Raw genomic sequence first — 16,669 nt, forward strand, 5'->3', positions numbered from 1 at the left:
AGGCAAAACAAACCAGGTACCACAATCCTTACTATACATATAATGAATCTATAAATCCATACCTTTACAATATGAATGCATATTTCCACTGTTAAAGACTTAGAATTTTTTTTGTAAGAACAATTTGTCTTTATTGTATGTGTGTGTGGGTGTTTTACCCTAATGTCTGTCTGTGTACCACGTGCATGCAGTAACCACAGAGATCAGAAGAGGACAGCAGGTCTCCTGGAATTGGAGTTACAGAGGGTTGTGAGCCACCATGTGGGTGCTGGGAACTCAACCCAGGTCCTCTGTAAGAGCAGCCAGTACTCTTAACCACTGAGCTATCTCTTCAGCCTTCAACTGGGAAAGCATTATTTAAAAATGCTCATATAGTGCTTAGTCTGTGATTGACACATGTAAACTAATTTTGTTAAAAATGAGCATTGTTAACATCCATTTTTTTTATAAAGATGTAATAAAGCTTCCCCAGTCATAATTGCTGAGAAAGAAGAATTCCGTGTTAAGAAATCCCTTAAGCTATACTACTTCCTTATGTTGCTTCCCAAATGGAAGTAGGAACCAAATATACTTAAAATCCCACCACGCAGAGGTTAGTGTGGCTTCCATATTCATTTACTTCCTTCTCTCCAATGGTATCTTATTCCAGAGACAGTCATTTAAATAATTAGATTACTTATTTATGTTTGAAACAGGTCTCATGCAACCCAAGCTAGCCTCGAGCTTCTCATGCAGCTGAGGATGAACCTGAACTCCTGACCTCCTGTCTCCACCTCCCAAGTCACCACGACCAGTTCACGAAGTGCTAAGAACCAAATCCAGGGCTTTGTACATGGTAGGCCAACACTCTACCGACTGAGCAACATCCCCGGCCCATTTATTATTTTTCCTCTGATTATTTTCACAGCGAAGACTACACAGTGTGCTTTCAGGTCGGGAAAGCGCATGCAGTCCCGCCCTCCCCTCTTTCCATCTCCTTGTCTAGACGTTTTGCAGTGTTCCATGTGGACGTTTTCAGTTTGACCTACCTAGTAACCTTGGCGGGTGGGTATTATTTCTCTCATCCTACAGTTAAAATGAAAAGAACATAAGAACATCTCTTTTAAAAAAAATACCACTTTTTTAGGCGTATCATTCAAACTTAGCCATGTAGCAGAGATTAACATCAATTTAGAAGCAATAAGGATGCTTAAATTGGCCTTGGGTAATTTTAAAGATTAAAAAAATAAACATACATCAGGTTATAAACCTAAGACTAGAACTACAAGCCTCTTAATTCCAGTTCAGTGCTCTTCAGTCCACTCCATATTTCATTGTCCAGTCGCTTCTCACATTTGCATAATATTTTAAATCAGCACTTGGTTTAATTGGTTCCTTTCTGGCCATTCATCACCCTGCATAGTAAAACTGACAGAGAGTCAATGTTTCTGAACAGATTCGCTGCTTAGCATCTTGCCTTGCTGTGCGCACAACTGTCTATTTGTCTGCAAGAGATTTCATAACCCTGCTGATCCTCATGACTGCTTCCATCTCCATGAAATCACTCAAGATTTCAACACATTTCTCTGGTGGGACTCACTTTGTTATGCAGAGGGAACTTAGCCTGGTGCTGAACAAATTGGATTTGGGAAGACATCCCTAATACAGTGTAAGTTAATGGAGACTTAAACAAAATAAAGACAATACCGCGTGCTTGAGCACCGATAATGCGAAGGGAAATAGTTAGAAATTTATCAGATATAGTATAGAAACTACAGCAGAAAACCACCCTGGGATATCTCACTGGTAAGGCTGAGACAGAAAAGGCATTTTAAAAATAATATCCATATGGTCATTGAAAATAGTCACTGAAACATAAAAATAATGGGAATAATAAATCTCACTTATATGGAGGGGCAGTTGTGTGTTAGGTAAACCTTTTTTTTTTTTTTTTTTTTTTTTGCTAAACACTCCAGCCATCCCATTCCCTTCAACCTTTGTAATGACCTTACACGTACTCACCGCTCAGGTAAGGAAGCCGAGCATTCATATAACAAGTATACGTGATTTACAGACACAGTTTATAAGTGACAGGGTTGAGGACAATTTTTAATTGACACATTTTTCATTTTTCTCCTCTGGAATCTATGCTATATGAGGGTAGAGAGTCTTTTTTTTCTGATTTGCTCATGGCTGTGTTTTGGAGTGACTAGGGTCCAGCATAGATTTCTAGTTAACACACCCTTAGACACGTTCAGAATGTAGGTTCGGTCACTTAAGGGACTGAAGTGGGTCAAGCCATATGATTTTTATTTGCTCTCTAGAGTAAGATATGGTATAGTTACCAAGCTTTCAAATCCAAATTATCTACTACTAAAAGCAGTAACAAGTCTTGGAAGGAAGGATTTAAAAAAAATAAGCTTAACTAGGATGAGTTATTCAGACAGACCAAACAGCCAGAGCATCTGTGAGCCTCTCTTGTGTAGCTCATGTTAGTGAGGGAGACAGAATGTAGTAGAGGGAGGTCAGTGACAATGGGGGTCAGTGGCCACCACATCACAGAGGCAGTGATGCGCTCACAGTGTGTGGTCTTATCAAATGACAACCCTGCATAAAAGTACTTCTATGCAGATAATAAGGATAATGGGGGAAATCATCCCCTTTTCCACTACTGCTCCCATAATTTAAGATAATAGTAATTGCATGCAAAACATTTTGGAAGGCTACCTATTGCCCTCCTACCAAATAGGATTCTTCTACTCTCTGCCCCCTATGGCTTATCTAAGTGGACACAGATTATGGCCTGTGGTGAAAACCACGATCGAATGTTTCATGAATCAGCTCAGGCTTTTGGACCTTGGACTTGCATAGGTAGCAATCTGGAGGTTTTTCTGTTGAAGTATAAAATCATGGTTGTTAGTAACGTGAGTCCACAGGAGAAAGCACACACTAAGGATTGAACAGGTAAAGAATGGTCTTTGGCCAATGATCAAGGACAGAATTTGGCTCTGACTATATGAAATTTCATGATTTTTTTTTTCTTGCCTATAGAGTTTGTTGACTCTTATAGTGGAATAAATTTAAATTCATATGTAAATGCTTATGGTATACTACAAGACCAATGAATATAAGAGTAAGAACAAAAATACAGCCCATTTCAACCATCTCAAAGGCCAGAGTCTTGTGTCACCTGGCAGAAGGCTATAACCTAGCTTGAGGACATTGCAGAGACAAAGCCACATTAGCAAATTAAACTTTTATAAAGCTGGAACAAAGCTTGCTTTTGCAAAAATACCTTCCCCCATGAGAGAGACCCTAGCCTGACCTGGCTGAATACACACATGGAAGCGAGAGGGAAGTCTCTGCACAGACCCTCCTGCACTCTGTCTGCTCTTCACACATCTGTGTACCTTCCACTCCTGTGAGAGCACCGAGAGAATAAACAGAGTATCACATCAAATGTTGGCTGCAGCTCATTTTTGTCACAAACTGACCCTGAGAAGAATGGCTAGCTGGGACTTCCTGAAACTACTGGACATGACAGTGGGTCATTATTTATATTTGACGTAAAGTTAGAGGGACACCAGAAAAGAGCACTAACACCCTGAACTTTTTCTTCTTTCGCAGTAAGATAGATAAGGACTCTGGTTAGAATCCATCTCCTTAATCCACTTCCTGTGCAGACTGCAGAATGACTTCAATTAGCTCAGTTTCCTCAAGGGTCACTTGAAAGCTCTGACAATGGGACCTGGCGTATGCTGACAGTGTGGTTATAAATGCATATGCTCTTTGGGGTTTCTCAAGGTTTAGAGAGAAACACATATAAAATATATAACCTATTATAGACCTAGATAATATTGTCTTAACACCTACTATGTGTAAGGAAGTTTAAGGGAAACATAGTTCCATCAAAGGTAGCGTTAAATTGAGTCTTAGAATAAGAAATTACTGAAAATGAATGTTTACAAGTAAACACCAGACAAAGACTATGAATAGGCAAGTCGTAAGTCATGTAAAGGGACGATATTCTTAGAAAAAGGCTCAACTTGTCTGAGAGGCAAAAAAAAAATCAGAAACCCAAAAGACCATTTTTAATAAAACATGAGAAAAAGAGAAAACCTTGATTATTTCTCACAGTAAAGACAATGTAGTCACATAGCACTATAATTGCGTGTTTTAAGGAATGGCATTAGGCACTATCATCAAAGACAAAATAGATATGATTGAAAGGAGCATTGTTTGGTGGGGCACATCTGCAAAGCCAGCACTTGGGAGGCTGATAAAGGAAGGCCACTAAGCTTGAACTTTGCAGAGACTCTGTGTTAAAAAAAAAGAAACAGAAAAATGCAGAATAAAGTGTTAATCTCAATAAATAAACAACTGTGCTTGGAAAAAATTCAGTAGATACTCATGAACTTGGTTTAAATATTACAACAAACTAGAAATTATAAAAAAATTATCAACCCAATAAAAATATATACAAAAAGCCTGCAAACAGCTTCGTATTTGCTGATGGAAGACACTGTAAGATGGAAAATTCTCTGTAAGATAAAAAAGATTTAAAAGATAATTAATGTTCTATAGAATCTTAACCATGTATCTTAGTGTGTTTCTCTGCTGTTGCAATGGACACTATGACCACAAGTATCTTGGAAAACAAAGGATTCTTTTGGCTTGTACTTCCAGTCAACAAGCCATTACTGATGGAGTCAGGGCAGGAACTCAGGACAGCAACTTGGAAGAAGGAACTGAAGCAGGGACCATAGAGGAATGCTGCTTACTGGCTTGCTTCCCACAGCCTACTCAGCTTTCTTTCTTGTAAAATCCAGGATCCCCCTCCCAGAAGTGGCACGACCTATAGTAGGATGAACCTTCATACAACAATCAGCAATCAAGAAAATGCTCCAGAGACATGACCATGAACTGGTTTAACGGAGGCAATTTCTCCGTTAAGATTCATTCTCCCACATAGGTTGTTTGTGCCAAGTTGACAGAAACTCTGATACTGAAGCTTCATGATTATAGGATACAAGGCCAATATAAAAAAATCAGTTCTATACAGTTGTATAAAAAAATACAAGCAACAAGTAACTAGATAGTAAATTGTGAAGTGATTCATAGTAACAGAACTAATATGAAATACTTCTTAGGTTTGGCAAGATATGTGTCAAATATGCACATTAAAATTATAAAACTTTGCTAAAGGGATATAAAGATCATTTTATGGATGGGAAGACTTAGGGGATCAAAATCGGGGCCCCTAATACCACCCAGTTTCAAGGTTCCACACAGTTGAGACAGAATAAATTCAGCCTAAGTCCCAAAACAGACCCGTATGTATGTGACTTGCAACAAAAATAGAAATAAGATAGACAATAAGTTTGACAATCCTTATTTCATTAATATCATAAAAATTTTCTCTTCCAAGACACAGTTAGAAAAGTGAAAAACAAGCTACAAAATAGGAGGCTTTTGGAAAACATGCAGTTTGCAATTTCTAAAATAGAAGTAAGTGTAGGAAGCTATAGAAGAAAATTATGAACTGAATGATGGGATTAACTTGAAGCTTCAGGTATGGTACAAAATAAAAGCAGAACAGTAGTGGTGAGGGTCTGCGTGCAAAAGAACACAGAACCACTTCTGAGTGTGTAGACAGGATCACTATTTTAACTGCACAATTCGATGTATTTTGTAAACATCCTTAAAACATACCAAACTCAGAACTTACGATGGCTATAATGGTGATTTTCATGGGCTAGAAAACACATCTCTATAAAAGATTCAAAGAAGCAAATGAAAAACATTTTTTATCTAGTGAAAGATATATTGTGCTTTAAAGAGAAAAATAAAACAAAAATCAAAAGTAACTTTGTGGTTGTCCCCTGATTTAGTACTTATGATAGATCACTGATTGTCACGTAGTACATAAGCCATAATGCATTATACACATTGTATGATCGAGAGGTTATACCCATACTGGCTGTTCAGAGATGCACTAATGATGCTTGTCTTTTAGTGTGTGTGTGTGTGTGTGTGTGTGTGTGTGTGTGTGTGTGTGTGTGTGTGTGTGTGATTTAAAGACTTACGCACATGTACGCTTCTTGTGGTTAGGGAAAAAATAAATCCTACCCAAAGAAACATAATTTTATCATTTTAAGGTGATGACATGAAAGGTAATGAACAGGGATGCTGTTTTACTTTTCAAACTTTATCCAGACAATTGTTGCAAAATTATATATTTCTTCAATCTAAAAAAAAAAAAGCCTAATAAAATTTAGGAAAGAAAAATAAGCGCTAAACTTACCTTTATCTAAAGTGCTTCTCTTTTTAACTTTAGCATGACAGGTAGTGATTTTGTATCCACCAGGTTCTTCAGATCCATTCATATTAATTGTTGCTTTGCATGGCTGACTCCTGCTGATTATAAACCACTAGCTCTTCCTCTTTGACTGTGGGACCATTCCTTTGTCAGTACTTTATCAAGCACCAGCCGTATATTACTCATTGGCCACGTTGTGCAGTATTTTTCAGCGTGTATGGAGCCTTGATGTTTTTCAGTTGCTGGGTACATTCAGACACAGTATTCCACATGGGCGGAAGAAGGGGTGGGGGGTGGGGGCGTGGAAGAGATGTGCTATCCTTTGCCCTCTAACAAATCTTTTAAAAAATGTGATATATGTCCACTCATAATCCAGTTTAAAGCAAAATTTGGCTCTAAAATGTAAGTGTGAAAAAGGGATTTGAGAAATAAAAAATTACATAAAATGTCCAACTTAAATTTTTTTTTAAAGAAGCCATATGTTCTATATCTGCTGTTCACTGCTCTTCCCACACCCCTAAGACTATAATCTAAGTGCATAAATCATAAACCTAGTAAAAAATTATGATTACCTGCTTTCAGTAGTGTTCATATTTGTCAAGGTTGATGTGTATGGACCTATCAGTTCCCCGGTATGGAAGGTCTGATCCTTATTATTTATTGTAAAATAGTCATGTAACCCTTGAGACTGGATACCAACTCACATTCCATAGGGCAAGCCACACCAAAACACAGTCATATTCACAGTAAAGGCCTGAACAACTGATTTCAGCTGCATAAATGCCACCCAGGCACCAAGCACAAAGTGGCACCCTGACTGACGGCCCCGTGTGCACAAGTGTGAGATCCTGAATTTGAATCTCCAGAAGCCTTGTGAAATCTGGGTGTGGTTTCTAATGTGCCTCTAACTCTAGAATTCCTAAAGGGAAGGTGAGAGGTAGAGACTGGGAGAAATCCTGGAAACGCACAGGCAGGGTAGCCTGGTGGATGGAGTGGTGAAGAAGAGACCCCCATTTCAAGCCAGATGGAAGGTGAGAACTGCACCTGGGGTTGTCCTCTGACTCTCATTTACATTTGTGCTTGAAAACACACACACACACACACACACACACAGTTTAAGTATAGGCGTGAAAACTCTTGCTTTTGTGGTGCCAGCTCCCCCAATCTTACACTCTACCCATCTCTCCCTTAATCTCTATTTATCAACTTTCCCTATCTGTACATCGATATTACTCAAAGCGTCTTCCTCATAGACGTCTATAAGGGTTAGTGATTCAACAGCTGTGAATTCCCTCAAAGTAGTCTTGGCCCCGAGAAGCAGCTGATGGAGGAAAACGTGCCACGCGGCCTGGCGGGCCAGCTGTACTTGCTTTCTCTCTCCGCTGCGGAGCATCTTGGAAAGCCTGGCACGTGGGAGGGGCTCGAAGCCAAGCGAGCGTCTGCTCCACTTCGCCTTGGTATTTTTACTTCCTGACTTGTAGTCAGAGGTGCCTCTACCAGAAACACAGACCAGAGAACACTTCGAAGTGAAAAATGCTCAGAAGAAAATGTAAACGCCGTCTACCCCCATGCCAAATTTCTTCATTCTAGGATTCCCGGGCTGGGACTCTGTCACAGATTTTGAGCAATGGTGTTATAAAACAGGGTGACAAGGCTGTGAATTCCAACACTGCATCAAGCTGGGAGCTGGGGTCCTAATCTGGTAGACATTTTTATTTTATTATTTTTTTCCTCTTTTTTTGTGTGCTTTGGGTGTCGTCCTCCCCCCCCTTCCCGCCCGCCCATAAGCCTAGTATTTCTGGAGACATACTTACAATGAGCTTGGGATGTCTGTTTCCCAGGGGACAGAGTTACTGGGCTTTAAATCAGCCAGGATATTGCTGTGTAAGGGTAAGGGAATTCTGACATTTGAGACGTAGTAGGGGGAGAGCCCTGGGAGGAAAATGTGCGTGCGTTTCTTTATGCTCTGTTCCCTTCAGAATCTGCCTGTGGCAGCATCATTCATAACTGTCTCAGCTTTCCCATGATGTTGTGAGCATTCCGAGAAAAGAACTATGCCTTGTGTATTTTCCAGCAATAAATGGCATCGGCAGTAAGGACAACAGATAATCTTTAGCACATGCCAGCTGTTGTGCTGAGTCCTTTATAGGTGTTGTCTTTTTTGTTTGTTTGTTTGTTTTGTTTTGTTTTTTCGAGACAGGGTTTCTCTGTGTAGCCCTGACTGTCCTGGATCTCGCTCTGTAGACCAGGCTGGCCTCGAACTCACAGAGATCCGCCTGCCTCTGCCTCCCGAGTACTGGGATTAAAGGCGTGCACCACCACCGCCCGGCTGTAGGTGTTATAGTCAGAGTGATACTAGATGTTACTTTACACTGGGGTTACTTCAGAGTTTCACTGGGCTAAGTAATACAGTCAGGGTTGGGGCCAGGAGTTGCTCAGCTTCAATGCCGATGTCTTTGGTGGGTAGACTGCCCATGGTTCTTCTGTTGCCGGAAGTTTTCCTGTGTTCTGCAGCCGCTCAGTTCCAAGTAAACACACAGAGGTTTATATTAATTACAAATTGTTTGGTCTATGGCTCAGGCTTCTTGCTAGCTAGCTCTTTCATCTTAAATTAACCCATTTCTATTACTCTATGTTTAGCCATGTGGCTTGGTACCTTTTCTCGGTCCAGCATTCCCATCTTACTTTCTCTGCGTCTGGCTGGCAATTCCGTCTCTGCCTTTCCTCTTCCAAGGCTTCTCCTAGTCTTGTCACACCACCTACACTTCCTGCCTGACTGCTGGCCAATCAGCATTTTATTAAACCAATAGGAGTGACAAATCTTTACATTGTATAAAAGCATTCTTCCACAGCAGGCTTCCATGAGATATGAGTTAGTGTCAGGAACCAGCTGGGCTCTAAGCATCATGAACCACCCTTCCTAAGAGACGACTGGGTATAGAAAAGGTGTTGTACTTTTGCATGATGGTGACCAAAATACCCAATAAAGCTTAAAATGAGGAGTTTCCTATTTGGGCTCCTGTTTCATGAGCTTTAACCCACCATGGCTGAGAGTTTGTGAGAGAAGAAAACAGTTAACATCATGAAAACCAAGAATGAGAGGGGTGGTGGTGCCTGTACTATGCTGGGTCAATCCTTTCTTATCTTTTATTCTGTTTGGACCCCGATCCCAGGAGATCATTCAGAGGGAGTCTTCTTCCATTAGTACACCTCCCCCACAGACATACAGGTGTGCCTTACCAATCTCCTATGTGACTTTCCATGTAGTGAACTAATAAAGATGAATTTCATTGATATGATTGAAAGAAGAGTGTTCTCTGCACTTCAGAAACACCTACAGGCATGCATTTCTTTCTGTCATCTTCAAAGGAGTGAGGAAACTTCACTGTGTACCTGTTCAGGGGAATGTGCCTCCTCCTCCTCACCATTGTGCAAGTCTGGCATTCTTCCCCCTTCCCCCTTTGGCCTACCGAGGACAGGAATCCATAGTGTTCATAATGCCTTAGAACCTGGAGACAATGGAAGAGGGGATTTATTGTTAAATTTGCCAGGATTGTGTTGAAAAATCATTGCATGATAAGGGGGCCACAGAAACGTTATTGAACCATAATTGGAAATACTGTGAAGAAAAGATTTGTAACATGTTGGGCAGGGTTTAGGGACAAAATGCTATTCTATGATGGATAACTGTGGTGTCCTAAAAGACAGAAATCAGGGCCATGGGTTGATTCTCCATCTGCTGCTTATCTTTTAATCCACGTTGTTATATACTGTCTGACTCAATGGATTTGATCTTAACTTCCTTATTGCTAAAATGGAGGTAGCAAATAACAGTTGCTTATAAAAGTGAGGATTAGGATGGGGAGATGGGTAAAGGCTCTTGACCCAATCCTTAGAACCCACAAGGTGGAGAAGCTGAAATGATTCCTATGAGTTGTCTCTGACTTTTGCACCTGTGCCAAGATGTATGCAAACATGTGTGCACACGAGCGTGCACACACACACACACAGACACACACTGACACACCACCCTAGAGGGGGGGGGAGGAGGAGGGGGAGGAGGTGGGAGGAGAGAGAGAGAAGGAGAGGGAGAGGGAGAGGGAGAAGGAGAGACTGAGATTGAGACAGGACAGAGAATAAATTTTTTTAAAAGGTAAGTATCACCTCAGTTTATATGTGGGAAATCACTGTAAATCATAAGACTATTGTAAAAAACCAAAACCAAATCACTTCTCCCCTTGTTTCCAGTTTCTAAAGCATTACGAACAGTGTGGATTCCTGAAGTTGATATGCCAAAAAGGAAAGAGGAGAGAAATTCCAGGCATGCACAGCAGTAAGGAGGAGACATGTTTCCCTGAAATGGTACACAGTACAGCAGCATCACATTTTTGAAGTCACACAATGTGTATTTTCTGTTTGGGCAATGTGAGAACTTGGGAAATGGGAGTTTGAGGGTGTAAGACAGAAGGAGTGAGACCAATGTGGCTGGGAGGAATGATAGGAGCTCTCATGAAGGAGGCTGGCTTCTGAAGCGTTCCCTACAATTTGAAAGCACAAAAAGAAGCTTTGCTTAGGCATAGGGCTTGCTGAGTATTATTGGACCTTTAGTTAAACTCTGCCACCATTCTCTGTTAGGGGCTGAGTGCTGTGTCCCTTTACAGTCAAGTTGAATTATGTGACTTTAGTGTGATGTATGGAGAAATTGCCTTTGGGACATTGCTAGGGTTGGATTAAGTCTTGAGGGTGGGGGCCTTCATATGAGGTTCGTAGTTTTATAGCAAGACATTAAAATCTTTCTCTCTCCTTCATCCACCTTTTCTCTCTGTGAAGAAGGCAGAGGTCTATAAGCCAAGAAGACAGACATTAATAGAAAGTAAGCACACTGGATCCTGATTTGAATTATAGCTTCTAGAACTGTGAGGAAATGAATTTTGTGGCTTAATCCAACTACTGTATAATATTTTTGTTGTGTCAGTCTGAGTGGATCAAGACACTGTCAAATGGTTAGATAAATCTTGAGGAATGTGTAAACCAAACACAGTATTTCTAAATATGGCAGCCACTCAGTAGAAATCAACCTCATGCAAAAATTTGACAAACATGGATTTATATCCGTTGCATCTCTCTCATTGTCCAGTTCCTTTTGTCTTATCTTTTCCATTGTAGATTCAATTCACTCTACATACTTGCTAATGTTGGATTTTTCAGTATGAAAGGGTTGTTTTAGACACTAGACCTGCTAAGTCTAACTACCCAGTCCCCTCCTAACCCTCACAGGAGAGGCTTTGCTGCCCACCCACGGGGATTAGATGTTGAAGGGGTGACTTTTATTTTGAATCAAAATGATGATGAGAATTGAACCATTTCTTTGTTGGAACTAATTATGGGAGACTCTTTCTCTACCTTGAAAACACAGTGATCAGTGAGTTTCGTATTCTGGTGACCCCCACTCTTCTTAGCCCTAGAGAAACAAAGATGTGGAAGATTGCTGATAAGGTTGGGGAGATGAGACATCAACAATGATAGTTATGAAATGGCATTTCATTGTGTGGAGATCATAAATGTGCTCCCACTGTATCTTTCCTTCCATGAATTAAAAAAAAGTGACTGGATGTCAGAATCTAAAGAGTGAGAAAAACAGAACTTCAGTGGAAATGTCTGTTGCCTCCTGTGATAAGTTACTTCTGGCAGGTTGACATGGCTGATTGATCATGGCTTCAGAATGACCTTCTTCTTGCCTGGAAACTTAACCTTCAGAGTTTGGTAGCAACAAAGATTGACTTTGTGCTTCTCATAGTATAGTCGGAGTAATTCAGAGAGGAGAATTACAAATCTCACCCCATTGTGCTGGTAAGGAAACTGATTTAGAAACCTGTTTGCAGAAAGCCATTTTAACTGTATTATGGTCCAAAATTGGACACCCTTTTGGAGACAGGAGGAAATTTGATCCCTTTGTCAATGACAGGAGAGGGTTCATTGCCCACACAATAGAAGCTTGTATGAGGTAGGTGATTCCTCAAAATTTCTCAGAAGTTATAAAGCAAACAGAATCAACTCTGGAGTAATGTAATTGTGAGGAAACTCAAGACCATGTGCAATGCAGACCTCTGCCTTCAGCAAAGAGACTGACTTGACCATCACAAAAATACACCTTTCTTCTGATGGCTCTAATAAGACAGCTTCCAATATTGTGTAGGTCAAGTCATCTACCAAGGGGCTGCAGAAAGCCTTCAGAGGCTATCTGGTTGACCACCCCAACTCTCAGTGGGGCTACCCATTTATCTTTCCACAATTGAAGCCTGGTTTCTTTTTGTGTATCCTCAGTGTGGAAAAGACAAATAACCTTTTCTATATTATAAATCCATTTGACCAGAAGGCAATTCAGAAAGCAGCTTCGTTGTGTTATCTTTTTTTTTCATGCTGAGGAGGAGTCTTAAATTCTGCTAGCTTTCTTCTCAGGGGTCCTGCATTTTACCTCATAATTCACTATTATTAGCTGGAGCCTCCCAATATCTTTCCACAGTTTTTGGTTGGGCCTAACCAGAGACAATCATGATGAATGAGTCTCCACAATGAATGTAAGCATTGCTGGCCCACAAGGCTCTCTGTCTAAGTAGATTGCCTAGGCCTGGAGCTCCCTAAATCATTAAACTTACTCATTATCCCTGTCTCCCAAAGCAACCTGTGTTGCAATGCATAAGGAAGCAAATGATAAGGAAGCATATGGTTCCTGAGGATCTGTGTTGCCGAGGAGCTTTCTTTTAACCGGCTGAGGGTAAGTGGTTGGAGGAGAAATCATGGGTCCTTTCCAAAATTAATAACACAAAGCTAGCAGGTAAAAGGGAATTGTGTTTGCCAAAGTAAGATATGGGGCTGGCTGCAGTAGAGAAGAACTGTGGATATTAGGTTGTAGAATGAAGGCTTTCTAAGACTAGAAGTGGAGGTGTGGTAAAAGTAGGTTCTCCTTTTTTCCGGACTTCAGTCAGAGTTGAATATGATATCTGCGCCTTTCTGTGTTTCCTTATATAAGCCCAGCTATGCTGAAACAGATCTCAATGATACTGGGGACATTCAGTGTTTACCTAATATATACCTTCGAGGACAATATTATTTGTCACAGGCAAAATCATCTCCTTCTCTGGAGTTGCCAAGATGATAAATTTCCTGGCTGAGAGGTTGATGACTCTCTGTCGAGTTCTACAGTAAAACCCAAGAGACAGCCGGAATTTATCTTTCCTTTAATTTCAGAACATCTTACTCCAAAGAGTTGACTTTGGTCTTTTAAGTCAGCAGTGTCAAGAAATGAAGGAGGAGCTGCAGATGAAACTGGCAGACAGAGAGTGCCCTTGAACCTTAAACCAACTGAGTTTGCATACAGCGTGAGGTTAGTGGTGAGTATTAGGGACTCTCCTAATTTTGTATAGGAGCCCAGATTCACCCATTTAGTAGGTGTATGACCTTGAGCAAACAGAGGCATTCCAGTTTCTGTTCTCCATGTCTTTCATGTGGAGGTTGTAATAAAATCTATCTCATATGGTTGTGATAGGTTAGATTAAAAAAAGGGTTTTAGTCTGATGCCCAATATTATCAAAAGAATAGATGACATGGTTTATTCTGAAGACATAATTTTAAGTGACCATGGCCTAGAAACATATATTCAGATTTCCCCAAATATAATGTTCTAGTAAGGAAGATGACTCATGAAACCGTTGCACTAACGGAACAAAGGAAGTTATAAGTCCAGGCATTCTAAGAATACATTGGTGGAACAATCAGAGAGGCAAGTTACAGAGCAAGTTGGGGGACTGACGACACATAGCTTTGGGGTTGGTTGGAACTGGTGGTCTGCTAAGCTAATAAATTCTTAAGAGTATTTTTTTTCTGTTAATCGAAGGATGTTGGGTTTGACACAGAGGTGTGTAAGGAAGGGGTATTTAGGAGGCCAGAACTAGTCCAAGGTTCATGTATAATTAGACTCTGGACTGGAAACAGTCCAACCTTGCCACATCACTGCAGCTGTAACCTGTCAATTACAATACAGAGCTTCTTTCTAGGAATCCTCACCCATATTAGAATATGGTAAGCGCCCTATCTGATGCTGGCTGTGCCACTAACACATTCAAAACGGCCTCCAGGAAGCAATGCAATCCCACGGTAATGCTTCTCATTCCTGACTGCTGGACATGGCTCTTAAAAATAACTTAGAATGTGGCAACACAAATCTCACAGACACAGGTAGACAATGACTTGGAGCTGGATTTCTGAACCAGGCCAGTATCTGATATTAAAGTTTCCCTGAAGTTATATTGAAGTCTTATTACTATATATTGCTTTGAAAACAGAAGCTGAGACAATTGTCCTCAAAGCACCCCAGGCATTGATGATTGGTCCAAATGGTCTTCTCATTTTCTGATAGAATCATTCTTTTGATGACTTGAGGCAAAGGGTTGATTCTTCTGTTAACTAATGCTTTGTTTTTTCTTCATTTTCTGATAGATACCAATGGGGGTGAAAAATTCAAATTTCACTGCGGCTATGGATACAATGCTCTGTAAATGAAGTCCTTATAATTACAAATGATGACAAGAAAAATAAGTAATATTGCATTTAATATGCACACATCAAAACAGTGTCTCATGTAATGAAAGCAGGGGATAAGATAAGCTATTATATGGCTGAGTTAAAGATGAATATGTAAAAATTGAACATGGCTTTACATTCTTAACTATAAATTTTCTGTTAACTCAAAAAATTCTTATTCGTATTTTTATTTTTTTAAATTTTGTGTACTTAAACAAGTCCAAGCTGCAAAAATGACATCTGTGTTTGTATAAGACAACAGACATCATTTGAATTTATTAATATAAAGCATTTTACACCTACTAGAGATTCAAATAACCATTGCAGTAAGCAGATGGGAAATATAATAAATAATCTGTCTTTCAATGACATTTATATCTTTTTCTCACTCAGCAATGGGAACCTAAATAGGCAAATGGATTTTTTTATAGTTATATTCCCAAGAAACCTCCTTAGAAATGGCTCTTATCAGAGACTCATTTTAAATGTGGTGCATTGGATATCATCTAACCAAGTGATCTGCATTTTATGATGTAAAAGTTTTAAGCTCTTTGAGAAAAAAATACTTAATTTACAAGGGTGTTCAAATATAAATAAAAACCTAAAGTGTTTTCTGAAATGGAAAACATTTTAGTAAAACTGCTTCAACCTAAGGGCATTTAAATGTGGATTTTTTGCTTCCAACCACTTATTCTAATATACAAAGAAAATATCTAAGAATAGAAAAAATAAAGACATTTAAAATCTTCAGCTGGAAGGAGAGAAAGATCCCTGGTTTTCAGGTCTGTGGAATGGGATGTTTTAAGGACCTGTCATGAGCTGACATGTACTTGCTGGAAGGAGAACTTGAGAGACTCTGAAGGTCTGGGTCATCATGGTGGGACAGCACCAGGCATTGACCAGTTAACTCCCTCCCTCCTTCCCTGGGTCCTGCTTTTAGATCTAACTCCATTAAAATTAAGCCCATTCTCAAAACAAAGGCCCAACCATTCTGCCACTTCTGGAACACAGGCTCTGTTCTGGTCTGTTTGGGGTCCTTCTCCTACCAATGGCTGCAGTCCCAGCCACGGCTCCCTCCTCTTCCCTGGTCAGAGTTTTGGAGAAACATAGAAGAGAGGAAGTAGCTTTTCCTTTCTACCTGGTCCTTCAGTTGTAGAAGTGTGGGGCTCTGAGGCTTTCCTCGTGGGGCCATCTCTGATTTGCTGTGTTTGTTGGTTGCTGAGATTTCCAGAAGCTACTGGGGCCACCTGCTAGTTCTGTGTGCTGTTATGGATCTGGTGGTGTGTGTTATTGTGTAATCTGTTAGCTACTTGTATCTTGAAACTGAGAATCATGTCACATAGAATTATCACTATTTATTGAGAGAAGACAATGACCTAGAAGCAGCCTACTCTTGAGTTTTTGCCTTGTTGTTATTGAACACTGAACTTTAATTTATCAAATAATTGTTGGTGCTCCAATCACTGAGGTTATTAATATATTCCATTTTCAGAAACAAGTAACAAGTATTTATCTTGTGAGGTCTGGAAGTGGGACAGCAAACATGCTCAAGTGAGTCACATTTTTGCTGTCTTTACAAATGGCACAAGCTAAGAGATTGCAGGGCCTTTTTTTTTTAAACTATGGTATAGAAGCAAGACAGTAAGTTGCTTTATAAATAAAAAAGTAAAGGTCTGAGGAGGTGGCTTAGCAAGTAAGAGCATGTGCTTTTATTGCTTACAACCACCTGCAACTCCAGCTTTTTGGGATCTGACAGTCTCTTCTGGTCTCCATATGTATTAGGAATCAGGC

The 16,669-nt window shown here is 40.1% G+C and overlaps 1 long non-coding RNA gene across 2 annotated transcripts; it reads left to right on the plus strand.

Moving 5' to 3' along the window:
- The first annotated feature begins 12,837 nt into the window (after nt 1–12,837).
- On the plus strand, nt 12,838–16,429 carry LOC121823798 (uncharacterized). 2 transcript variants are annotated; one of them, XR_013045716.1, is made up of 4 exons: nt 12,838–12,876; nt 12,977–13,073; nt 13,547–13,682; nt 16,371–16,429. It is a non-coding gene; the product is annotated as an uncharacterized LOC121823798 (long non-coding RNA). The 2 variants fall into 2 exon arrangements; XR_013045715.1 differs by having other exon boundaries at nt 12,854–13,073.
- Nucleotides 16,430–16,669: the final 240 nt, after the last annotated feature.

The sequence above is a fragment of the Peromyscus maniculatus genome, chromosome 18 (assembly GCF_049852395.1).
Source record: "Peromyscus maniculatus bairdii isolate BWxNUB_F1_BW_parent chromosome 18, HU_Pman_BW_mat_3.1, whole genome shotgun sequence".
Classification (NCBI taxonomy): domain Eukaryota; kingdom Metazoa; phylum Chordata; class Mammalia; order Rodentia; family Cricetidae; genus Peromyscus; species Peromyscus maniculatus.